Genomic DNA, 25,580 nt, shown 5'->3' with positions numbered 1-25,580 from the left:
GCCACTCATGAATCTATCCAGAGGGTCACAATAACTGGAGACTGTTTTCATTCATGCCCCTGCCCACTCCATTTGGGAACACCAGTAGGTCACCACTCTTTCCTGCTGTGTCAGCTGACTGGGGAGGATTAGCATTGTTATTAATGGGTTCTCTGTCCAGGGCTCAGCCTCAGTGTCAGCCACTGCCTGTATCTGTGGAGAGCTCAAGGCCTGCATGTGGCTGGGGATCTTGGGGATCTTCTCCTGGGAATTTCCACTTGCTGTTTCCCTCGGGCTTTTTATAGTTACATAAGGCTTAGATCTGCTAGCAAACACTCGTACAATGATGCTTCTCTCTGTTTATAGACTCGGGATAAATTGTCCTAATGGGAACTGCCTTTAGCAGTGATTTGGGATCAAGGCTTTTTATTTTGTGTTTGAGTGCAGTTCATCTGCCTTTCTAAAAATCATTCTGATGTCTGTTTCGTTCGTGTGACTCATCCCTTGTTGATAAACACCAGGACTCAATAAACCTCCTTACAAAGCCTGTTTTGATCTAAAAGTAGCTGCCACTGGGAAATACGTGACCCAGCCTTGTGTGTTCTCATGGATTCTAAACCAAAAGACTCCACTGGTTTTGATAATTCATAGAGAATGTGAGATAAACCTAGGAAATGACTGTCAAGAGCCTTGCCCACCAGCATCCTGGGAATCTCTTTCTAAGTTGTCTTCCGGCCTCAGAACATAATACATTAGTATTTATTCAGTTATGGAAGCTTAGCTCCTAAATGAATGAGTACCAGTTTTAGAGATGTTATTTTATTGTGTATGACTGTTTTGCCTACATGCATATCTGTACACTATGTGTGTACACTCATGCATGCATGCACAGTGTGGTACCCATGGAGACCAGAAGGGAGCATAGCTTCTCTGGAACTAAAGCTAACAGACAGCTGCAAGGCACCATGTGGGTGTTGGGAACTGAACTCCAGTCTTCTTGCAAGAGCAGCAAATTTAACAGCGGATTCATCTCTCAGCCCCTAGGTTTTTGGCTTGGGTTTGTTTTATTTTGTTTGGATTCTTCAGTTTTGTTTTTCTTGTTGTATTTTATAAAAAGATAAGAAGAGAAGGAATGTGTTTGGTGATTGTGCAGTCAGGTATGGGGGAAGGGGGTGCCTCCATGGGCCTGCTGAGGCATTTCTTCCCTCTGAGGGACCAGCCACATGAATAGGCATGAGGAGTTGGGAGGGTAGTAGAGACAGAGAAAGTGGGGGTAGAGGAGAGGGAGAAGGAGGTGGAGGTTGGCCATGAGCATGTAGAGAGAGAGGGAGGACTGGAATGGCGGGAGGGGGATGAACAGAGCTGAGAGCAAGAAGGCAAGAGAGAGAGGAGGGGGCAAGAGCCCTTTTTATAGGTGAGTCAGGCATACCTGGCTATTGCCAGGTAAATGGAGCTTAGACATAATGCTAATGCTTCCTTGTTTGGATAATCAGGTACCTTCTTTGTCTTGGGATGACTATTCTTCCCCTCCACTTTGGTGGTTGTACTGGGGAGAGACCATTTCATTCTCTAGATTTGGTCTCCACTTACCTTGGGGTACTTTGTTTTTGTTGTCAATCTCTCCTCCCACTGAAGGGGAGGAGCGCTTAATGATGAGAAGTAGAGGTGGGGTAATTAAGCGCACCCTTCTGAGTCACTCTAAATGGGTTTGAATTGGGACACCAGCATTTACTAGCTCTGTTACCTAAACTCTTTGTGACTCAGTTTCTTTGTGTTGCATAAAACCAGCAATTACTCCCACTTCACAGAGATACTGCAGAATGTGAATGAGATAAAATGGGATGGGCATGGTGCCAACAAGATACAGTAAGAGCTTTAATAACTCATGGCTATCATCAACTACTAGGTTGATGAAGCTATGCCTCCTTCATGTTTAAACAGTTTACTTATGAGTGGATCCATGAAATATACCTATGTTAAATATACAGTCATCAAGGGGGTATTCTTAGAGGTGCCCACCGAAACGCAAAGGTAAATAAATCAGGGCATTTTTCTCTTGAGTCCATAGCAACGGTGGAAGGCCAGCAGGACATTTGACCTTTGCTCTCACATGGGACGGAGTAACTGAGAAACTTCAGTTCTGACAATCCTAGCAGGGAATCGGGTCAGTTCTTCAATATAGCTTGTAGCTTCTGCCTAATCATGCAAGACTCAGTCAGAATGACTGCTGCTAAGTGAAGATTATCAGGGATGTAATGAGAGGCTGTTCTCATGTTAAGCTGGCATGTATTAGGATAAGCATGTCTTCTTTATATCTAACCCAAATGTTAATGGTGTATTTAGTCTCTTACCTCTCCTGTCTTCTGTAGAGATGAGGAACAGCTGGTCTGCATCCTCTTTATAGGGGAATTCTGTTAAGTTTGCGTGGGGCACTCATTCCGCACAGACTAAACAACTCCAGGTCCTTTAACCTTGCCTCATAGGTTCTATTTTCCTCTCTCCTTAATCATTTCGGTTCTCTTTTTAAATAAAGGACCTCAGACTGAATGTATTCCCTTGGAAGAGTGTGTCTGCTGTCAACTTTGTTATCGAGAGGTAGGGAGTCATGGCACACTTCGTTGTATGGAGCCTCTCCACCGTTGTGAACATTCTAATACAGTGTGCCTGGTTCCTGTCAATCTCCTAGGCGAATTCTTAGTCAATGCAGGACCTGCTTTGATCTCGTTAGTCTTAAGGTTTCTCTTGAATCAAGACACTAAGCGCATTTGTGCCTGTCCCTGCTGATTATCACCCCTGAGGATACAATCTGGTAATCAGCCGTCATGCTGAACCCCAAACTGTCTTTAATGAGCCGTTTCCTTAATGTGTTGAAGCTACTTTGGATTTTTCTTAACGTATCAGTGATTCCCTCTTGGATGCATGTTATTTGTAGTCTCTGCACACACACACACACACACACACACACACACACACACACACACACACGCCTCAATTTCAAGTATTATTGAAACCAGATCCAGGATAAAATTATGGTGCACACTTGAAGTCCTCCTTTGTTTACTGAGCTGTTGAGTTGATCTCTTTTCCAGTCAGGAGTGGAGCCTGGGGAGGGAAAGACATCCCAGTTCCTATCTTTCTGTCAGGCTGATGAGAATGTCATATGTTTTCCAAAGCTCTCCTGACATTAAGACATTATGCAGATGTGGACCAATTGCTAATCGCTCGAGCGCACCCTACACTGATCTTCAGTGGGGAAGAGGGATATTTATTTGCATTATCCTTGAAAAACTGTAGATTACTATAAGCAGCCCGGATTTACCCAGCATAATTCTGTACCGGATTGAAGGCATGGAGAAAGCTAGATGCTAACATGTGAAACCCAACCAGAAAGACAGTCAAAAAGGAAAAGGCACTACTGGAATTACTATTAGAAAATCATTCAGGTTGAGCTTAGCTCCTGTGGAACTCGTAGGATACAGACATGTCCTGTGGAAAGATGCTGGAGTATCCACAAAAATGTCCACCTGAGGTAGAAGCGCTGGAAAAAGGAAGGGAAGGGATGTTAATGGCCATGCTACCCTAATTTTTATTAAACCGAGGGTCATGGCCTGATCATAAGACAATGCAGGGGGATGGAAAACTTAGAAATAGTAAAAGGTTTCTTAATGCCCAGTGTGGAAAATGAATTCAAAATCAAAGAATTTGAGGTGGTTGTCTGTGCTGCATCTTTCAACCTCAGTGTATTCTTGGTGTTCTCCAATGCTATCCCTCATCATCCCCACTGTGTGTGTGTGTGTGTGTGTGTGTGTGTGTGTGTGTATGTGTCTCTATGTGTGTATGTGTGTGTGAGAGTATGTATGTATGTGTAGGTGTGTGTGTGAGTGTGAGTGTATGTGAATGTGTGCGAGTGTGTGAGAGTATGTGTGTGTATGCGTGAGTGTGTGAGTGTGTGTGTGTGAGTGAGTGAGTGTGTGTGTATGCATGAGTGTGTGTGAGTGAGTGTGAGTGAGTGTATGTGTGTATGCGTGAGTGTGTGTGTGAGTGAGTGTGTGTGAGTGAGAGTGAGTGTGAGTGTGTGTGTGTGTGTGTGTGTGTGTGTGTGTGTTCCTGCATGTGGACGTCAGAGGACAAGCTAGATGTTGTTCTTCTGGAGCTGTCCAACTTGGTTTTTTTGAGGGGTCTTTTCCTGGGACCTGTGCTTGCCAATTAGGCTAGACTGGCCAGCCAGCAAGCCAGGAATCCTCCTGTCTCAGTCTGCAGTCCCACCATCCTACCATGTCTGGGTTTTGGTTTTTGGTTTTATTGTTTTTGTTTTTGTTTTTGTTTTTTTTTAACATAGGTGCTGGAGGTCAAACTCAGGGTCCCTTTCTTGGACGACAAGCACATTACAAACTGACCTGTATTCTCAGTACACATCAAACAACATGGTAACACAAGCACTCTTCAGTGTGTGTGTGTGTGTGTGTGTGTGTGTGTGTGTGTGTTCATACCTCACAATGACGTCTCTGCTGAAACACCTCCACTCAGACTATTTATGTTAGGAACTGTGGTGTTTTGACTATACAAAGCTTCCTGCTTGTCTAGACCCATAATGGTTCAATTATAGAAAACAGACAAGAATTTCCTACAATCATTTCTTAGAATGTAATTATCAAATTAGTAGTGTGTTTTTAGATTGGATTCTGTTAGAATGTTTGATTCTAAAGTATATCGTTTAACCTGCAAAGTCGAGTTTCATGAAAATAAATTAAGTAAATAATGGCTTGGAATTAGGACAGAATGTCCAGAAACTTCTGCCACCTTGTACTACGTTCTTTGGTTTGACCTTTTTAGAGATAGGGTCTCACCGCATAGCTTTGGCTGGCCTGGAATTCACTGTGAGGATCAGGCTGGCCACAAACACATAGAGCTCTGCCTGCCTCTGCCTTCCACATGCTGGGATTAAAGGTGTGCTCTGCGCTCCTCACCTGGCCTGCCCCCCCCCCCCCCCCCAGCTGGGGACCGAACCCAGGGCCTTGCATTTGCTAGGCAAGCGCTCTACCACTGAGCTAAATCCCCAGCCCCACCTGAACAGCACTGTCAGTACTGACCGTAACATATCAGACAACTCTGGAAAATGCCGACGGTACCCTGTATCCTGCAATAACCATTTTTTTTCACCCAAGATTTGATTCTTTATGTAAAAAATGAACAAGCTCATCCATCTTGTTAGCATACAGCTTTGCTTTCACCTTTAATAAAGACAAAATTACCTGTTCACCAAAGAATTGTTTTCATCAACTTCTTTATGCCGTATTATCAGTAGACGTTCGACTTGCATATCTAATTTATACACCTACATACCCAAGGTTGAGGAACAGTTTCTCAGGATAAAAGGAGTTGCAAATGCAAGGAAATGTTTACAAAGTTTTATTGTCTGGAAGCCAGATGCTTTTCTCTTAAGAGTGGAGATGCAGTAGCCTTTTCTGAAATCACAAAAGTCTCTTGGGGAATTGGCTCACAAAGCTAGCCTCTGGACACACAGCGTTCCTGGGACCTCCACCAGGTGGTGTTGGCTACAGGGACTCACATTTTGAGATTAAACTGTCAAAGAAGGAATGCCTCAGCCTGGCATTCCTACCTGTTTCTGGTTTGCTCTTATGCGGGTCTGAATGGAGCAACCGGGGGTAATCCGAGGGCTGGTAATTGGTAATTTCGATAATTATTTACCGTGTGCACCCGGGCAGCTTCTGGGAGTGGGCAGACTTCCAGCCCTGACTTGACATGGGCTGGCCTCTCCCATTCTCTAACTACCCATTCTAGTGGCAGTAATGGTACTGGGAATTGTGGCCTTCTTTGGCTTCCTCCATTATAATTAATTGTGTCGAATTCCAAAAGAGTTGTCCTTTGCAAAGCTCATTTACTCTCGTGGGCTGCGGGATGTCCAGGAAGAGTGTGATAGCTGAAGATACAGGGTGAAGCGGAACTCTACAAGGTTTTGATACAAATCCAAGGAGCTGGGAGGGAGTGTGCCTGTCTGTGCAAGCCCCAGGAGGGAGGCATAGGGCTGCAGTGAGCTTCTTTGTGCTGACATTCCTGCATTTAACCTCGGGAGCTCACTATATCCCTAGCTCTACTCCTGCCTAGAGCACTAAGTTGGAGCCCTTCAGAGCCAGGTGAAACGTGTTTTGTTTGAGCAGAAGTTCCTTAATGGTTTGAGGTTTGGCACAGCAAGTGCTTTTACGTTTCAACAAGTGTTAGGAATGGAAACAGAATAAAATACAATTGAAGTTTTGAAAAGCAATGGAATGATGGGGCGGGGTGGGGGGGGAGGTGGCTCCCCTCAGCTTTCTCTCCTACTTAAAAGAAAAGCAAACATTGTTTTCCTAAGCCTTCTTGCATTCTCATTAATTTAAGACAGGAAGCCTTCGGTGGGTGTGACATAAACAAGTTGGCCCTCATGGGTCGGGCTTCCTCATCAGTTTGCAGCTGGAGAAATGGCTGAGCTGCCCAAGCCCATTCGGGCCTCTCGGGGGATGACTTGTTGACTGAGCCCCGCAGAAGGTGGGAGGGGCAGGCGAGCGGAGAAGGTATAAAGGAAATGCTTTAGCCGTGCAGTCACTGGTGATTGTAATTCAGGGGTTGTGAGTTTGGTTATTCCAGCAGAAGGAATCTAATTTGGAGTTTCTGGAAAGTTCCCCGACATCCCGCCGGGTAGGATAGTTGTGATTTTAGTTGGGGGTTCATGCGCCCTCACAAGAAGTCAGGCTTCTGCTGATGGTGAAGCGGAGCAGTCACGAAATGAATGATGTTAGGAGGTGCAGCGTCTTAGAGTATAGGAGAACTCCAGCCAGGGTGGGGGTATCTAGATCTGAGGGGTGGGGGGAGCGTTTTTCCAGTACACCGCAGGAAGCTCCCGCGCACTAGATGTAAACAAAAGTGTCTGAAAGAGAAACCCCAAACTCCAGTGCTACCCTCCGGGCGCGGTTTCCTTTTCCCTGCAGAGGACGGGGTGAAGGAGGAAGGTCTCTGGAATGCCGTGGAGTTTTGACAAGTGAGAGTCGGGCTAGGATTGCATTACAGCCTTTTCATAACCCCCTCCACCCGCCGAGCAGGGAGGGGTCCTCCCGCACATCCGTAGCCCGCGGAGAGGAGCATTGGCGAAGTCCTGCAGGAGCTGGGGCTTGGGACTGCAGGACAGCCCGGGGGACCTGGGGAGGTCAGTGTCCCCGCGAAGCCTACCCCGCCCCGCCCCGCCGTGCCCTGTGCTGGGGGCTGCCAGCAGGTGCTCCGGCTAATGACAGGTCTCAGGGGCTCGCTCGGCTCAGCTCCAACGGATTACCCAGAGGCCAGCTGCTCCTGCCCACAAGGCTCCCGGAGGAGCTGAGATTCTCGGTCTGAGAGAAAGCTTCTGGAGGTGACTTCGAAACTGGAGGTAAGAATCTAACGGGGGTGGAGGTGAGGGGACGCCCAGGCCTTTCGATCTCATCCAGATTGAGGTGCGTACGGAGGTTGGATCCACCAATGTGAGATTTTAACCACAGCTCCTCAGAAATGAGCGGCTACCTGACAGCTTGTGACTTTCTATTGGGGGTTTGCCTGGGAAGTTTAAAAAAAATGTAGTTTGTATTCACTGGGAGGAGGGATTTGGAACTGGTTTGTCAATAACTGGATGTGAAGAGGTAACGTGTGTTTGTGTGTGTGTGTGTGTGTGTGTGTGTGTGTGTGTGTGTGTGTGTGTGTACCTTTCTCCTGGCCTTTGGTTAGCTTCTGGTTAGCTTTGGTACAGCTCTCCCAAAGGGAGAGTTTGGATGTTTCCACATACAAGGCTGCCATGTACTCTGGAGACAGATCTTTGCCCCAAATTACTAAACAGTGTACTTGAACAACAGCCCTATTCACTGATTATGCAAACTTTTTTGATTAGATTAGCCAGAAGCAAAAAAAAAAAATTTTTTTTAATGAAGATGCTTAAAAAGAGGATAGCTTTTTTTATGCTATTTTTGGGTGTTTGTCCCCCACCCCCTCTTCTCTTTTCTTTTCTTTTCTTTTCCTTTCTTTCTCTCCCTTCCTTCCTTCCTTCCTTCCTTCCTTCCTTCCTTCCTTTCTTTCTTTCTTCTTTTCTCCCTCAGTATGTAGCCCAGGCTGGCCTTCAACTTGTGATTCTCCTACCTGTCTTCAGTTCTGGGTTATAGTTATGAACTGTCTCTGGCCAAAGACAGCATTTTGTATCACCCAGTCCTGCTTTAGTGGGCAGCTTAGAAGTAGAAAGAGTGAAGTGACTTCAAGTGATAAGAATAAAAAAATAGAGGCAACTGTGTCATCTTCAGAGAAGTTTCTTTTTTATGGTTTATTTACATATTTTATGTATACAAGTGCTCATCTCCATTGGAAACAGAAGAGGGAATCAGATTCCACAACAGGAGGATGTGAGCTACCATGTGGGTGCTGGGAATGAACTCAGGGCCTCTGCAAAAGTAACCAGTGCTCTTAACCACTGAGCCATCTCTCTAGCCCCAGAAAGAAAAGTTCCTAAGAATATAAACATCTTTTTTTCCCCACAAAATACCTGAGTATGACAGGGAGCATAGTCTATAAAATACAGTGCTGTAACTTTGCTATTCTAAACTCATATTATAGATGAATTACAAATTAAGTTGGGATACAAAATTCTCAGCTCTCCAGTTATACCTAGACAGGCTCCAGGAAGAGCTGTGGGACCTCCTCCCCCACCCAGGTGACATTCAGAGCTTTGTGGATGGAGGCTCTGTTGGGTTCTATAGGAAAGAGTTAGCCAGGCAGTGGTGTTTTGATCTCAGTACTTGAAAGGCAGAGAGGCAGGTGGATCTCAGGGAGTTTGAGGCCAGTCTGATCTACAGAGAAAGTTCTAGGACAGCCAGGGCTACACAGAGAAACCCTGTCTCACCCCACCACCACCACACACCCTATCCCCCACCCCCAAAGAGTTCCTAGATGACTATAGCCAGAAGCTGAAATAGGTTGTTGAGGGGAAAGTATCAGGGGGAACCGATATGAACTCAGTTCCTAAGGCTTGCCCAAATCTCTCAGCCTGCTCTGCTGGGTTTAACTGTGATGGTTGGAAGGCCTATTTAGACAGCCTCCCCCTCATCCACAGTAAAAGGTGGCTAGCACAGGAGTGGCAGTGTGCTAAGTACTTCCTTTCTATTTCCCAGTCCCATAATTCACCCAGCACTGCATCACACATGGTAGATTCTCTTCAGAAGAGAGTCTACCCCATAGCATCTGGATACTCCAGGAGCCTCATACCAAAGAGTCGTTGAAGGGGGGTTCCCATTCCTCCCTGTCTCCTGGGACCTGCTCTTCAGCCCTGCCTTCCCTGAGGTATTATTTCTCCAGAGCCATGGCCCTGCAAGTGGGTCCTGCCTTCTTCAGTGGGCGCTCCAGGGTGTTGGTTGGGCTCTTCCTGATTCTTGTGTAGCTTCTGATTCTTATTCTGAAATCCAGTTGGAAGCCTGAGATACCCTTCTTCATGGAAGCAAATAATTATAAGTCACCAACTAATTAGGATTGGGTGTCACTGTGTCACCTTGGCTGGCCTCATACTTGCTGTATAGACCAGACTGACTTCTGCCCACCAAGTGCTGGTATTAAAGGCGTACACACCCCACCATGCTCAACCCGAGAGTCACTTATTTTTGTAAGACCTTTAGCAAGAGACAGCAGTCATTCCCTTACCCCTCAGCAGCCCCAAGGACAGCCACTTGAACATCGCCTACTCATTTTTAAATGGTTAAGTGCATTGCATCCTGCCCTGTGGTTGGTTCTTACGGAGCCTACCCTTTCTGATTGCACTCTGGGTTTGTTGCCCTCCAGCAAAGCTGGGTGCATCACGCAGGGAGAGTCACTTGCCATAGGCGAAGGAGTGAGGGAATGTTTTAAGTTTGGAAGAGAAACTAAACCCTCAAAGACCTCCATCCCAGCTGTCTGTGTGTCACCGAACTGGGGATGCGTTTTTTGCGTCTTGTTCATGGGACATCCTTTATCATCCGAGCCCCCCCCCCCAAGTCTTGCCTTTTCTGCCCGAGAAAACACGCACATGACATCAGTGTTTTGAGAGCCTCCAGGCCTGACTGTCAGGTTGAACTAGGGTTGAACTCTGAAATCTCTTCCATTTGAATCAGGAAAAGCGATGGGCTCTCTCTTCCTAGTCTGACATTCTGATTCCCGGTGTTTGGAATCTAACCCCTCATCTCTCGGGGAATAGATTTTTTTTTTCCCTGTCTCTTAATATTCTTTTTCTTTGTAATGAAGATTTATTATGATATACTTTGGATGGGAATCTTCGTCCGTGTGTTTTGCTAGCCTTTTGATGAGCTATCTCAGCCTTGTAAATCTGCCTCTTGCCTCTGAACAGTTTTTTTCTAGAGGTTTTTAAAAAAAAATCAAAATCCCCTCCTTTCTTCTGGAGCACCATTAATTTGAAGGAAGTTTTTATCGCCTGAATCACTAAACTCTTACCTATTCTATTACATTTCCGGTTTCCCTTTTAAAAATCCTACTTCATGGGAAATTTCCTCAACTTATCCTCCCTGCAGACGCTATATCACAGTTATATGTCTGCCAGTCATATCTCTAAATCCCAGGAGTTACGGCTCTGGGTTGTCTTATAATCTCCTCCCATTGTTTCAGGGATGGAAAGTGTCTCCACGTTGCAGTCCTCAAGACTGTCTTTGAAGTACCTCTCTCCTCCCTGCATTGTGTCTGTTTCCTCTGATTTCCCCCTGACTGTTTGTTCTGATTTTTTAATCTCTTCCACGATGGAGGCTTTCCCAACATGCTTGATGACCCTTGACCCATTCCTGAAATGCTAATTGGAAAGTCCGAACGGATAGGGTTGATTCTGAGGAACATTTCCTTTTTATGAAGGAGACCCAGGGCAGTGTCTCTGTGCACTCGATGCCTGGCGCACGGTACACTTTCTATATATGCCTGCACAGCACCTGAATGCCAGAGGAGCTTGCCAAGGCCAGGTGGCAGTGATTGGTCCTTGGTTTTGGTTTTGAATGGCGCTTTATTGAGCACCCTATTTATTTAGTTGGTATGGCAGTGACTGTTAAGTAACTTGCAAGTGCATCCCAGGGCTTCCGCTGAAGACTGACTCGCCGGTGGCATCAGTGGGGAACTCCCATCAGCAGACATAGTTTCCTCCCTGGGACAACTGTCCCAGTGGAGAGAAGTGTCATGGGAGGAGAATCTCTTGGCGGTAGATTCAAAGGGTGAATGGGAAGGGAATGAGAAAAGCAGTAACATTTGCTCTTGGAGACCTTCTCTTCCCCTGTTTCATTGCTGGTCCCCCAATGCCAGCTATAACTGGCATTTCCCGGTCTAGAGCTGCTCTGACACAGCAGAGAAAAGAGGCAACAGACTGCAAGCCTTCACCTGTAATCTAAGACGAAAGGAGATGGTGGCATGGGCGTCTGATGGCTGTGTACACTGACCCTCAGCCTACCTGCATTTGGGACACCCTTGTCTGATGGATACATGGTATTCCTAATTCCCAGGGCTCTCTGGGATACTGGGGATGAAGGACAGTAAGTGGGCTTCCAGCCCCACCCCCATCCCACCCTCAACCCCCCTAACCCCAGCCCCCCACCCCCTCTGTACCAGGATCTGCTCACCCTCATCTGGAAGTCAGGCACTACTAGTTTATTACTGCTGGTTTAGGTGTCTGTCAGCTTCCCAAAGCTTGGTGCAGGCGCTGCTTCTCCTGTTTGCTTTGTCTTTGTTCAGCTTGCTCGCCAACCCAACGTTTTGCAAACTCTTTAAACGTTCCTGATCTTTCAGCCAGTCCTGTGTAGTCCCTGCCTGGTTCTCCCAGCTTTGTCCTGAGATTTTCCTCCCTTCTTCCTCCTGTATTTCTGCCCCAGCACTACAGTGACCTGCTGCAGACACACACGCAAACAGGCCACACTGCCGTTGTCCCCAGCAGCAGTCCTGTGAGGTGCCTGAGGCTCTGGATGGCTCGGTTATTGGGCTTAAGCTGAGCAATTTGGAACTGATTAGGCAGTGACTGGATGGAGCTTGTTAAGTCGGTTGTGCAAGAAGCTACTGCTCATTATGAGCATGGAGCAGAGGGTATTTCCAAATACTCGATGCTCTGGCCTACACAGTTCCGTGTTTGTGAATAGCGGCACAGCCTGTTGACTTCTGTGAAGTATGTTCCTGGTCATTTGCATCATCCATCTTTGCCTGCCGCCTGGTGAGTGGTGGGGAAAAAACAATTGTGTGGACCTGAAAGTGCTTTTCTGTCAGGTGCTCAGCCTAGTCTGTCTGGTACCTCATTCCACAACCCAGCATCAGATAAAGGAAGCAGCACCCTGGGCCTGGGCCATGAGGAGGTTTTAGAAAGGGTTTAGGAGGTGTGGAGGTTTTAGAAAGGGTTCGCTTATTTCTTAGAGAAAGATACAAAATAGCGCTCTTTTGACTTCTTCCTCTTGCTACTCTCTAGAAACACCAGCCTCTAGGCCTAAATGAGAGGGCAATGTAAGAGATAAGGCCATTGCAGAAAGCAGAAAAGCTTGACTGGAGCCCTGCCCTCTCCTCACATCCTGACCTCTATTTAAGCCATGTTGAGTCAAGGTTTGGTGTCATTGTCACCAAAGTGATCCAGGTGGAGTTTTATGCAGGCATCCCCTTATCTCTGAAAGGCATCAGGGAAACCGAAGCCTGGCTCAGATTGGAGCAGCCTGACTCCTTGTTTGATTATTATATTGATTCCAAGTAGGATTCCTTTCAACTCAGCCTGTTTTGTAGGCAGAGGAGAAGAACCTAATTTTTTTCCTGCTCCAAAGGTCACAATAACGACTGAGCTATTTGGGGGTCAGGGAGAGACAGTTGCAGATTTCAGTAAACCCAAGTTTAAATGATTTGCAATGAGGAAACCTAGAGCAGTCCCACCTAGAAAAATCAAGTGCTAGCTTTAACTCCGTCTCCTTTGCCTGCCACTTGCTTTGCTCACTTGGGGACACTTTAAAGATGAAATAAACCGGTGCTGGGAAGGCTGGATGTAGGAGGAAATAGGCCGTCGTTCTGTGTTTTCCGGTTTGGCTCCAGTGGTGGGGATGCTCTCTGTCTTTATGAATGAAAGGCCTGTCTGGGCGGTTCCATTCCTGATATAACCACAGCCTGAAGGTGAATGCCCCTCACTGCACTCTCACCATTGTCCTCTTGATATCTGAGTGTCTCATTCAGTCGAGACTATGGAAGACTGCTTTATACTGTAATTCAGCTAAGATTTACCGAGTACTTGGTCCCTGCCCAGCACGGTTACAATGTCACCTGCTTGAACTCAGTCTCATCTACGCAAGGATCTTAATGTTTTGGTTTCTTTTTTTCATTTAACTTGTTTGTATGTAGGGGGCTTGGGGAGCACACACATGTCGTAGAACACATGTAGAGGTTAGAGGGCAATTTTGGGGGGTAGGTTCACTCCCACACGGTTTAGGGTTTGGCCGCAGGAACCCTGGGATTGCATGCTGTTACATCTGACTTTTTAAAGTGGGTTCTAGGGATGGAACTCAAATCCTCAAGAACTCTTTAGCACAGAGCCATCTTGCTGGCCCAGGGTCATGCTCTTCTGAGGACAGGCTTATCCCCATTTCACAGAGCACTCTCCTGGAGCCTCGCTAGTTAAAGAAGTGGTCCAAGGTGGCCAACTTTTCAACCAAGGGACTGCGGTTCTGTTACTAACCTCATTCAGAGCCCATTGTATACTAAAGCACACGTATGCTTTACACTGTGATTCATCCTATCCTAAACACCCCTATGCCCTCTGTGGTGTTCAGCAGGAATTAAGACGTTGTTGTGAATGAATAAACAGGATTTCTCAGAGTATTATAAACTCATTGATTTTTAATGGCAGCGTATTTCCCGATAGAGCCAAAGACCATAATTTATCTAGCTCTTCCCGAGAATCATATAGAATTATAGTGCGGGTTCTAATATCTGAGACGTCTCAGACACGTGCTTCCTACTTGAGAGTGACCGTGAAACATTTTGTTGATTGAGTTGTTTTTTGGGATCCGGTCTCTGGCAGCCCAGAATGTTTTCCAGCTTGTGACATCCCTCCTGCCTTCCCCAGTCACGTGCTGGGATTCCAGGTATGGAATCGTTTTATCCTTCAGGCTTCTCTCTACCTCCCCATAGGCCACCCCTAGGAGATGACTTCCTCTTCATCTGAGATCTGAGATCCAGATTCCCTTTGCTCGCACTAGAACCAACCCTGCATAAAAGCCTGTGGTGTCTGGGAGACACAAATATTTTTTGGAACTGTTTCCAGGGGTCTCTGCTGAAAGTTAAGTATTAGTTGGCAGAGAGTCGTTGTTTAAAATATAGATCCCTGAAATGTGGCCTGCCAAGGGCCATTTTCCAGGTGTTTTCTCATAACATGTCTTATTACACTCTCCAATCTACAGATACTGTATCAAACTCATTCATTATTTGAGACTTTTGGCTGACCTCTGAGATTCTTTTTTTTTTTTTAATTGCCGGCCCATAGAAAATACAAATGGAAAAAATGCGTTCGTGTACAAACTCTGAAGTTTGATATCTTTGGAATTGGGGGCCTCGTAGGGCTAGAGGGTAAAGGAAAATAATAAGATGATTTTGTCTGGTTAGTGGGTGCCCTGACAGTTTCCCTTTTTTTGGTCATTTATAAACAAATTCACTGTGCCTTAGACAATAAAAATGCTCTCAAGTTACTTACACTTCAAGTTCTCATTTTAGAAAGTGGGTGCATCTTTGACCTTGCACATCAAGAAGACCTTGATCTTTCCATTTAGGTTCACTGTATGGTACAGTCCTTTCACACTGTGTGTAATATTTGAAAAAATCAAAAATACTATCGTCCTGGGCTAGAAACGTGGCTCCATGAATACGAGCACTTGCCCTGAAAGTATGAGGACCCAAGTTCAAATCCCCAGCACCCATATAAAAATCTGAACATGACTGTGAACTTGTAACCCCAGCCCTGGAGGGTAGACAGGAGTATTCCCCAGAGCTCTGAGGCCAGCCAGCTTAACAGAAACACTGAGTTTCTAGTTCTGTGAGAGACCCTGTCCGAATGCAGAATTCAGTAAGGAGGGACCAATAAAGGAAGACACCCAACACCTGTTCTTGTCACCATCCCTGTGCATGGATGCACATGCTTGTACATGCATGTACACTCACCTGTATCCACCCCCACACAGTGCATCCCACACACATACACATGTGTCCTAAATACATTTGAAGTATGCATTATCCATATAGCACACATTTTTGGCTTTCCTGCTCCTCTGCTGATCCTTAATTCATATTCTGGCTTCCTCTGTACCAGGAGAATCGAGTTTATGATCTTTGACATTGGGTTCCTTTGCCTTTTGCTTCTGACCGGATCCAACCAATAGGAATCCAACTGGCAGAAGATAGGAAGTGAGAGAAGAGAGAGTTGAAGTCTCCTCTCCGTTACCCACTCATGGTCTTCTCAGACTCGGTGAGGTTCTGACAGCAGCTAATTTCTCCCAAGGCCTTGAGGGGCAGCTCATGCTCATGGCCCCAGCTCCCATGTGTCTGGTTATGCCGCTTCCTTCTCCCCTTGCCTTTCAGCTTTGGAGATGCTAAACTCCGAGCGCTGTGCCCTGCTGACCATTCTGTAAACCATCCTGGTATCAAATTCTTTAAATCCAACCCTTTAGTGTGTTTGGACATTGATGGACACAACTCTCTTCCTGACAGTCTTTTTTTTTTTTTCATTCTTTTTAAGATTTATTTATTATATATAAGTACACTGTAGCTGTCTTCAGACACATCAGAAGAGGGCATCAGATCCCATTACAGATGGTTGTGAGCCACCATGTGGTTGCTGGGATTTGAACTCAGAACCTCTGGAAGAGCAATCAGTGCTCTTAACCGCTGAGCCATCTCTCCAGCCCTTTTTTCATTTTTTTAAAGACAGGGTTTCCCTGTGTAGTCTTGTCTAGCTGGAACTCACTGTGAAATCAGCCTGGCCCTGAACTCATGGAGATCGCCTGGCTCTGCCCTCCAGGTGTTAGAATTAAAGGCACCTGCGTCTGCACTGGGCCCCGATGTAATGTTAGTTAGCAAATTTGGCTCTTAAGACACTGAAATCACTGGCTTGACCACATCGGAAAGGAACTGTATCTTTTCTGAGAGTTGCTTAGCATCATCTAATTTCTATTATTCTTTATTAAACTCCAAGTCCCAGGTTGGGGGGATTGGAGAGAATTATATAGAGAAGTATATCTAGTACTTCTATACTATGTTCTTCTGTGTTTGGCATAGAAATAATAGTGATTTATGACTCCTGAGGTCCAATGATGTACGTAGACAAGTGCGTGACTCGCGGATATCATCTGTTTGTATTAATGGTTTCATATCCATGTGTGTGCCTACAGGCATTGGCTCACTACGCAGTCACCAATGCTTCGTTAGTTAGAAGTAATGCACTGTGTTAGGTACTGGGGCTCATGTCCTTCACAGTCAAGGGTCTTTTAAAGGACTGAAGTACTAGAATATTCAAGAAGAAGGGATCCTGGAGAGTATCTAACCCGACTTCCTTCTGAGGTGAAGTTCCGGTTGAGAAGTTCAGAACTTTTGTCTGGAGCACATTAGTAAATGGCAGGGGTACGGCCAGATTGGGTATCCCAACTGTCCTGCTAGGGACAGCCTTCCGAGGTTCTCAGCCTTCCGAGTGCTACGACCCTTTAATATAGTTGTGGTGACCCATAACCCTGAAATTATTTCACTGCTACGTCATAACATAGTTTTGCTACCGTTATGAATCATAATGTAAATATCTGATATGCAGGATATCTAATATGTGACCCCTTCCAAAGGGGTTGCAACCTACAGGTCAAGAACCTCTGTACTAGGGTCTTTCCCCACCTTCTTCCAGTCACACAGCCTGGTTATCTCCTCTGTGTTTCTGCTGCTGTAGTTTACCTGCATCTGGTGTCCTTAAGAAACACCCTTTATTGCTTCCCTTTGTGCTACAAATGCAAGCCTGGCAGTCATTCTCTAAGCTCATAAAAGGGCCTAATGGGATACAGACCATAGATGTCAGCCAGGCTCCTGCATCAGTGTCACATCCACACTGCTGGGAGAACACTCAAACTGATACAAGTCTTGGACATAGCTCTCCACCAATGTTAAACTTGGAATCACGGTTTATGTGGGCGTATGAGGTGCAGGGATTGGGCTGGGTGAATTAGTTACAGGCTCTGGGTAGGGGAGCCAGACTCCCTGCAGGAGATGTGACTTCTTTGAGCCAGGCCAGGGCTGCTGGCTGAGGCTACCCCTAGGGGCATTTGCATGGGGTGGGGGAACTCGTGTACACACACACACACACACACACACACACACACACACACACACACACCAGCTCTGTGAAGGAACAATGGCTTTTTATGGGTCCAGAAACCATAAGAATCATATAAAACCAAACCTTTGACTGTGAAATTCATTGCTTCAAGTTAAAGGTAGACAAGAAATACCTTTCCCTAATGAACCAGAAACAAAGTAAACTTCCATTATAGGAAAGCCTGTGTTTGCAAAGAGAAGATTATATCTAGGTCCAGCGTGCTGCAGCCTTCCTTTGTGGAAGTCAGCGGGAGGTCGACGGGAGGCCTGATGCAGCCTTGCCCAACACAGGCGAAGCCTGAGCCTAGGAAGAAGAGATAGACAGGAATGTCGTAAGGATCCCATTTGTGCATAACTTGGTGTCACCTTTACTTTATAGATCCAGAGGACAGGCTCAGAGGGACTGCTTGCACAATTACAAGGTAGCGTAGGATGAGTGACACATTGCAAAGGAACTGTCTACATAGGACACAGGTAGTATAAGGCAGGGTGATACATTGTCCCCATGGATGTCACTCTTTGAGCTGTGTGAGTCTCCCAAGCCATGAGCTCCTAACCTAGCTGTTCTGGTAGACTTTGGAGGAAGTCGTGTGACAGTCCTGCTTGGTTTTCTCAAGTGTAGAGGAGAGATGAGGTCGACCACGCCCTCATGGGCTAACACTAGGACCAAATGGGGCACAGCATGTGAAGTCTTCAGTATAATACTGGTCACTGGCTTTCTGAAAGTGTGACTCCTGAGCCCAAGTGTTTTGTCTGCATACATATATACCACATATATCCTGGTGACCTTGGAGGTCAGAATAAGACGTTGGATCCCCTGGAATTGGAGTTACTGATGGTTGTGAGCCACAGTGTGGATACTGGAAACAGAACCTGGGTCCTCTGTAAAAGTAATGGTGCTCTTAAGTGCTGAGCTCTCTCTAGCCCCACATTTCTATTTTCCTGCTTTCATTAATTCTTAAACTTCCAATATGCTTAGTGTGTGTGCTATTTTATTTATGTGTTCATTATTTCTGTATCGGAGACTGAACTAAGACCTTGCACACTAGGTAGGTGCTTTACCGCTGAGCTGTGTCTCCAGCCTTACATTCATTCATTTCTTTTGGTGAGAATACAGACTTGTCATTTGCCCTTCAGGACATTTTTTTCCTATAGGTTAGAATGTTTATAAAGGAAAGAAGTTTGGGGTTGGGTTGGTTGTTTGGGGTTTACAATTTTAGGGGCTGTGAAGTTCAAGATTGGGTGGCTACATCAAACTAAGGTCTTGAAGGAGCTTTAACTTCTGGTGGGATGGGGAGGGTCCAGTGGGTGCGTGTATGAGAGAGAAGACATCCATCATCGGGGACTGAGCTTTCAAGATCAAAACTCCTGCCCCAAGCCCCTAATCCTGGGAATCCTGCTTCCGCTGAGTTCTGTCAGGGGCCATCATGTAGAAACTGTAGCATTAGTTACATCATCCACTGTCCTTAGTTCTTAGCACCTAGGGCTCTTCTGCTTCCTGATGCATACACGAACTTTTGCCATCGCAAGTATCTTCCCTCTCTCCCCACTTTCCTCATCCCTTCAGACAGGAAGTTACTGAGTGTTCTGAGCATCCTGTACAGCTTAGAGTACGGCTCACTGTTTCATTTCTCTCCAGTCAGAGATGCAGGGAATGAGTCCTGCTGAAGCTCCTGAGATAAGAGGGCGGTCTTTAGAACCTTCTAGAAGAGTCTCCAACTTTCCTGCACGAGGCCCTTTCCAGCTCACATTTATACTGGTGGCACCCTGTAGCAGTGATGGAACTGATTTCAGACTCCTGCTCTCGTGCTATGTTCTGGGATATCTGAGGGTAGAGTTGGGTGTGTCTGAGCCCTTTAGAGAGCAGTGATGGCTGGGTAGGCCACATGGTTTCCCAGAGGTATGCTCTCAGGAAATATTCCGCTACCATCAACAGCTTCATGGCGCTCCACACAGGCTTTTTTGCTCATTTGTTTGTTTCACTTTAGGTTTAGTTTTTGTTTTTTTTCCAAGACAGGGTTTTTCTGTGCAGACCCAGATGTCCTGAAACTCACTCTGTAGATCAGGCTAACCTTGAACTCTCGAAGATCCACCTGCCTCTAGTCTCCCAAGTGCTGAATTTAAAGGTATATACCACCATGCCTGGCTTGTACAGGTTATTTTTTAGAAGAAAGGAGAAAGCTAGCAGCTCTCAGTGTCTTCAGTGTGAGTAGTGTCTGTCTTACCAGGTGTACCTTGGCTGGGTCTTCAGCACCCAATAGTTTGGATTCCTCTAGAGTCCTCCAGAACCACCCTGAGAAAGCTTACAATCTTGTGCCATGTTGCCAGGGCTGCCTACTAAGGGAGAAAGGCAGGAGACAGGAACCTTGTGAAATGTAGTTAAACCAGTTACCACATGCCTAGATATAATGGCTCTGCTTCATTAGAGGTTAACATGGGGCTAGAGAGATGGCTCAGTGATTAAGAACACTGACTGCTCTTCCAGAGGTCCTGAGTTCAAATCCCAGCAACCACCTGGTGGCTCACAACCATCTGTAATGAGATCTGATGCCCCCTTCTGGTGTGTCTGAAGATAGCTACAGTGTACTCATAAATACATCTTAAAAAAAGAAAAGTTACCTTGGGAAAAAAGAGCATTGTCCTCCGTTTAAGTCTTTACAGACTCCCCCTCCTATGAGAAGAGCTTCGCTTATTTCATTTTGAACACCAAAGAATTATTTCGGGAACACATTAATCTGAAGTGGCCTTAGTCATTGCTGTTTTGGATGCTAAAGGAGGTCAACTGAGGTCATAGTATTTTTAAGGTTGGAGGGTGGTTTCAAAAAATCTAGGAATATTTCAGGGCCTCTGACCTCATAGCAACAAGTATTAGATTTCTTAGTAAACAGGACTTTTAAAGATCATTTAAAAATGGAACAAGTTGAGAGCCTTATTTAAGTAACTTAGATCAAAGTGAAGAGGGTGTGTCTTGAGAAGCTCAGAATGGAAGGGTCATCACAGGAATAGGTGGCACTGAAGAGGGAAGTGAGCATCCTATAGAGTGAGAGCCAGAGACCGGGGACACTGGCATCTCGGTTGGTGTTAATTTCCATGTTGACATATCTGTGCGTGTATTCTGTATGCATGTAGTTTTGTGTGTTGCTATCTAAAGAGATTAATATTACTTCCTTATATATACCATAATGTGCCGTAATAGAACACCTATACCCAACGATGTCCTTGCATTTCCCTCATTTATCTGTATTTATCCCCCAAACTTTAATGGTTGTCTTTCAAATGGGCCAATAGACGATCACTTACACTTCGAGTCACATTCTGATCCAGGGGAAATGTCAAGAAATATTTTTGTGATGTATTACTGGTTTAGACCACTGCTTCAGTGATTTTTATTCTTGTTTCTCATCTGAACTTTGCAAGAGCCAAAGCAAAATAAAATGAACAGAAAAGTAGCAAATTAAAATACTTCAAATAAATTGTCTTGAAATTGGTGAGGGACTCTGCACTAGGAGGACTTGATATCTGAGGTCACCTTGTCCCCGGGCCTGTGCTGTGCTTGGAGATGTATTGTTTCCGTTACTGTTGTATGTGGTCAGCCCAGACCAGAGGCTGCTGGTCATAGCATGGGCAGAGCCCTGCCACAGAGATGCAGAAATCCTCTGTGGAGACAGCTTGGTCTCATTCTGTTGACCTTCGCTTTCAGTGCAGCTAGTAGAGATTTTCTCTGAGGAAACAAACGTTTAAGGACAGAGCACACTTCAGCTCTTCTTCCTCTCCGACAGGGGAATGTGGGTGTCTGACCTCCCCATGGGGCATCCTGCCAACGAGTCATCATAGTCAGGCAGAGAAATTTCAACTGAGGGGGAAAAATGTCCAGAAAGAAGTCACCCCACTGGAGAATTTTATTTTCTCCTGAAATGTGTTCTCTCATAGATAAAACTCAAGATGCATTAAATTCCAACGTGTCAGTCTCAACTAACTTATCATCGTCTTCCTTGCATGGGTGTTATAAAATTTGGGGTTGTGTTTAACTATACAGAGAGACTGTGGCTGCCCCGAAGCTTGTGATAAAGGTGTGTAAGTCAGAATTCTCTAGAAGCAGAGGGAGAGGGTTATGGATATAAAGAACTTCAGGTTCTGTAACGCACGTGGATACATTTTATGTGCCTGTGGGCACTGGGGAGACAGAGGAAGACAGATTTAGAAATTATATCACACAGTTGCAGTGAGTAGAAACTCCACCATCTTTAGAGCAGAACAGAAGCTAAGAATGTCGGTGAGCATAGATAGCATAGTCCTTGGGCGAAGTTCTGCAGACAGGGCAGACAGGGCAGGCTGGAAACTTATTAGTAGGGGTTTCAAGGACAGCGCCATCTCCATTGGGAAGTCTTAATCCTTTCTTTAAGATTTTCACCCACTTTGAGGTCTGCCCACATTCTAGGCAGAGTGAGGGAGGGGGAGGCAGCATTGATTTACCTGTTAATCTCAGCCAAGCGAGTACTACATTTTCTGTAATCCCAGGGTTTGGGAGGCTGAAGCAGGAGTGTTGATTCTCTGCCAGTCTGGACTACGTGGTGGGCTCTGTGCTAGCCTGAGTTCATAGCGAGTAGCTGTATCTGTATCAATAAGGCAACAACATTGTATCTTATCTACAGTGTGCCTTGGTAGCAGCATCAGCACTGGTGGTGGACTAAACACCTGGACTCCGTAGCCTAACCATGCTGCTTATGACGTTAATCATCACAGCTGTGACATTCCCCTTCTGTTGCGTTTGCTTATAGCTCTGTTTGCTCAAATGAAAAACACTAACTTTAACTAAAGTCCCTCTGTTCTGGAAACTCTGCTCCACCTCACCCCCACCAAGCACGCCACCTTTCCATCTAGGTTACAGGTGGCTTGGATGGATACACTACTTAAACATAAACACACATTTTTTTATGCATTTTTAGTTGACACAAATGTGTATCATACCATACTGAATTTTGTTTTTCCTGGTATATCTCTTTTCTTTTTGGGTCTGGAAATGTTAATAGTTTCATTCCTGTCAATTATGTTTTTTGTTTGGGTTGTTTGTTTGCTTGCTTTTGTTGTTTTCCTTTCAGGTAGAAAGCACATAATTAGATCTTTACTTCACTCTAGAGAAAACTTGGAGGTGTCTCAAAAAGTAAATTTAAGTACATTAAAAGTCATGTCAGCCAGTAGCATGTTCTTCTTACCCACATACATAATCACCAAAGAATTAGGTCCCTGTGCAGTTGCCCTGTTGCTCTGACCAAATAGAACAATTTCTGAGGGAAGAGAGGCTTGCTTTGGCTCATGGTTTAAAAGGCCAGTCCATATGGCATAGAAGGCGTGGTGGCTGGGGCTCCCGGGGACAGTGGGAGCTCAGCACATAGCATGCTGCATCTCAGAGAACCTCAGAACAGGACACCTTCAAATGTCCTCCAGCAAGCCCCGCCCCCAAATTCCACAGCCTCCTAAAAAATGTTGCCATTAATTGGAGACCACCCATCCCAACAGTAAGCCTATGGAAAACATTTTGGATCCAGTGATAATTTACTGGTCCAGTGTTGTATTTTGCTTCTTCCTGCTTCGATATCATCAAGCATGGCCTCTCACCCCAGCAATCCAGGTCTGCTGTGAGTGAAGTCCTGCCATTTCTCACCAGGAGAGTTTTGACTTGTACCTGCATACAAGTACTTTGGGTGTCTGTAGCAGTCGATCTCCAAATTCGGGCCTTTTGTTTCCAGCAACCTTGTGGCATCCTCGGACTAGTACTAATTGTTTAGAGGTTGGTCTTGATAATTATTGTAAATAACTGACTGCAGGCCTTCAGTACCTGCTAAATCAGTGACTCTCAACCTGTGGGTTACAACTGTGCTTTGGAGGTCACATAACAGATCCTCTGCATATCAGATACTTACATTGCCACTCATCGCAGTAGCAAAATTACAGTTACAAAGTAGCAATGCAATAATTTTATGGTTGGGGTCACCACAACATGAAGAATTGTTTTAAAGGGTCGCAGAATTAGAGAGGTTGAAAACCACTGCTCCAAATGATAAATTCCAATTTTATTGTCATCTGCAATTGGACAGATTTCCTAGAACAGGAAGTAAGAGTTTTGCCTCCAGAGGCTGGCTGTGTTCCAGGGCTCAGGAAAGCAAACCAAGTAATGCTTTAGTCATGGAGAGTGACCAGGTACAGCCTCAAATCTCATTCATTCATTCATTCATTCATCCACCCATCCACTCATCCACCTATTCTCCTTTTCCCCTTTCCCTTTCCTTTTTCTAAGACAGATTCTCACTGGGTTCTGCTGCTAGACTGCTGCTGGTTCCAGTGTTTTTACCTATGTGGGTGAAATGTTCCGTGCCTCCCTTTGTTGGATAAAAGGCAAAAGGACAAAGTAGCAAATTGTGGTGGATGCTGGTAAACTGAGGGTCTGGGTGGGGTAGGATGGGGGTGGGGACTCGGCTCTCAATGACTTGTTACATATATTTGGCCCAGCTGAAGTTTTCAGTGGGTGTTAGCTACTACTGTGGCACACGCTATTTCATGTATACATTTCTGCCATTTCGAAACATCTCTTATCCATAGTGTAGGGTTGTGCCAGTTTAGAGACGTTGTTGCTTTATCACAATACCAGTCCTCCTTATCATAATACTTAGAGCGCTGCCTTTTGTGCGGGGTAATCACTGATTCTGGTCAGATCCTGCCTAGTAATCTTTCTCCAGATAAAAGGAAAATTGCTTCCGAGAAACTTGCTTTGCAAACATTGCTGGAAAGCCTCTTTTGATACTATGAGATCTTACAGCTGTATATTAACCCACCCTAGCCAACTGAACTGGTTTGTATCTTGGGTTTTGAGTCAGAGAGAAAAATACCATGACTGTGATGTGTGAGCTTGACAAGTGTCCCAGAACCTCCCACACGGAGGGCTCCTGTGTGAACTGCAGTGAGATCCTGGGAGTGATGCCCTGGCCCAATCTTCATTTGCTGAAAGTACTCTGCCTCCTGCCTCCCTCCCAAACAACTGGCTTCATCTCTTCCCAGTGTCCCCTATCACCCAGCCTGCCTTTTAAGAATTTAGCTTTAAAAGCACAGTTCTCCTATTTTGGCCTTGAAAAGAATATAAATCATCTCAAGACCCTGGCAGAGTAACTTATGAAGGGTGCTGTGGTGGGGGAAGGGAATAAAGTGCAAACATCTTGTCTTCTGTAGTCGAGAGTCTTTGTTTTATTGGAACTTGGTCGATTTGATTGGAACTTGGTATTTAAGTCTATATTATTAAGCAGAGCACTACCCTGTTGGCCTACTATATAGACATGGCGCTCTCTGGCAATGTCTGCAGGCCTGTGGTTGGAATGTACCACAGATGTGGTCGTTCACTCATGGCAGCTTCATTTATTTTTCAATTTCTGTCAGTGCTGGACTGCCCGAATATGTATTGAGAATCCACAGTTCTCCAAGATGGCCTGCTCCTTTTGGTCACTTTCTTCTGCCTCTCTTCTTAGCAGGAAATGCCAAAGAGCCATTGTTCTTAAGAATGGTCAACTACTGGGGGATGTAGCTCATTGCTAGAGCATTTAACCAGCATGTATGAGGTCCTAGGCTGTCACCAAAACAAAACAAACAGAATGGTGAAGCCATGTCAAATACATGGTCAAATACAGAATTCTAGCCCTTGGTATGAGGAGGTAGGACCTTAAAGTCAGCCTTGGGCAGACATGTCCAACTTCTTGACAAATGACATGACTGTCATCTATGAAGTAAGCCCATGGGTCAAGTCCACATAATAGAATTACAAAAACAATGCCTACAAAAACAAACAACTAAACAAAAAACAAACAATAAAAAAACTCCCATCTTTTTTAGTTAGAATCTCTGTGTTACCTGTTGCTTTTGCCTCAGCTTTCTGCCTGTCATTTAGTTCATCCCAGATGAAAGCAAGAGTTGCTCAAAACTTCAAACACATGTTGCTTTCTCTTCTGTACTTTTCCAGAATGGCTTGAGCTTGTATCCTCATTTGCAAAGATCCAAAGCTGATCAGCGGGAACCGTAATTTGATTGGCTGTTGGACCCCACCCCACCCCCCATAGCTCTGTAACTAAATGGTTATTGTTCCCTGGAGTGGTGGACCTGGGCCAGAACATGGTCTTTAGGGCTTCAAGAGGTCAAATAGAAGTGTGAATGTCCTGGTGACAGACTGAATAAATGCAAGC

The 25,580-nt window shown here is 45.4% G+C and overlaps 1 protein-coding gene and 1 long non-coding RNA gene across 6 annotated transcripts in view; one reads left to right on the top strand and one right to left on the bottom strand.

The window, feature by feature from the left end:
* Window positions 1–25,580, top strand: part of Pdzd2 (PDZ domain containing 2) — a 386,938-nt gene that overhangs the window by 185,401 nt on the left and 175,957 nt on the right. For 3 of the 5 annotated variants that reach the window (XM_087632912.1, XM_087632908.1, XM_087632892.1), the window contains exon 1: window positions 6,579–7,393. The gene's annotated coding sequence lies outside the window, so the exon portion shown is untranslated. 5 annotated transcript variants of the gene reach the window in all.
* On the bottom strand, window positions 17,445–22,072 carry LOC147996125 (uncharacterized). Its single transcript, XR_015674230.1, has 2 exons — window positions 21,832–22,072; window positions 17,445–17,662 (listed from the first exon to the last, which is right to left on the bottom strand). It is a non-coding gene; the product is annotated as an uncharacterized LOC147996125 (long non-coding RNA).

Source organism: Rattus norvegicus, chromosome 2 (assembly GCF_021556685.1).
Source record: "Rattus norvegicus strain SHRSP/BbbUtx chromosome 2, alternate assembly SHRSP_T2T, whole genome shotgun sequence".
NCBI classification, from domain to species: Eukaryota; Metazoa; Chordata; class Mammalia; order Rodentia; family Muridae; genus Rattus; species Rattus norvegicus.
Note: the sequence above shows the minus strand (reverse complement) of the source record. Positions and strands in the feature narration are given on the sequence as shown.